Consider the following 1,272-nt stretch of genomic DNA (forward strand, 5'->3'; position numbering starts at 1 on the left):
TTGCAGAGTTATCAATCGGTTAATTGTTTCTATTGATATCACATTGCAAAATAAATGTGAATAAATGCATTTTGTGTCTCGGTATCCCTAATTAAGTTAAATTGTTTATTATAATTTATTAAGTATTCTAGATTTTATATAAATATTTCTAGATTTTATATAAAAAATATAAATATTATATTGTAAATTTAATTTCGGAAACTCGTTTTGGCGCCCCCTAGAGCGTGCTCCCGCATTTTTTGCATGCATCGCATGCAAGGCAGGACCGGCCCTGTATGTATATATATATATATATATATATATATATAATAATATATATATTCAATAGATAAGTCCTGGATTTTTTCAATATATTGATGTTTCTTTCCGAACAGTAAATCCAATAATAAAAAACAATTGTTTTTTGAAGATGTTTAATACGACGTTTCGGAACTAGGTACGTTCCATCATCAGGTTTATTCTGTCAAATACAATGTTTTTTAAAATACTGATTAACATTAATTAACAATGGTCAATACAGATTAATTAGAAAAAAATTTTGTTATAAAGGAATGGATTATGTACCGGATAGATAGTAATAAGACTTAACTAAAAAAGGTTTTATATAAAATTGAGAAGCAAAAATTATTTACCTGTAATAATTTATATATCCATATCACTAATATTTTTTTGTTAAAAACACTCGATTTTTTGGAAGATATTTGTAGATGTTACGACTACACAAGACTTAAACACACTGATATGGATTTCTGTCTGCCAGATGTAAAGGACAAAGCACGGAACCTTGGAAAATGATTTTTATGGCTCTTGTTTGGTAATTTACGAAAAAAGGAAAAATATTGCTTTAGTAAATGTTGAGAAATATTATGATATATATATTATATATATATATATACATACATACATGAACATGTATATGCACACTACATACTCATACATACATATGCACATATCTATATATTTAATGTATCCACCAATTATACACATGAACACATATGCAAGTGTATGTGTATAGTGTATACCCAAAAACATACATATAAGCATATATATGGATGTACATATATTACAACATATATACATGTATATATATACACATATTCAAAAACTATTAGGATTAATTATTTTAATCAGGTTTAAAAAATTTAAATATGAGTCATGAATGATATTGTGATCTGATCTTTTATTAACACTTTTGACGAATTCAAAAAGATTAAACTGCTTTCAGAAAAAAAGTCTTTAAAAGTACAATCCTCTCTATATAAAATATTGGGT

Source organism: Ctenocephalides felis, unplaced genomic scaffold (assembly GCF_003426905.1).
Source record: "Ctenocephalides felis isolate EL2017-DRISC unplaced genomic scaffold, ASM342690v1 CF-g0.4_SCAFFOLD_01170, whole genome shotgun sequence".
Lineage (NCBI taxonomy): Eukaryota > Metazoa > Arthropoda > Insecta > Siphonaptera > Pulicidae > Ctenocephalides > Ctenocephalides felis.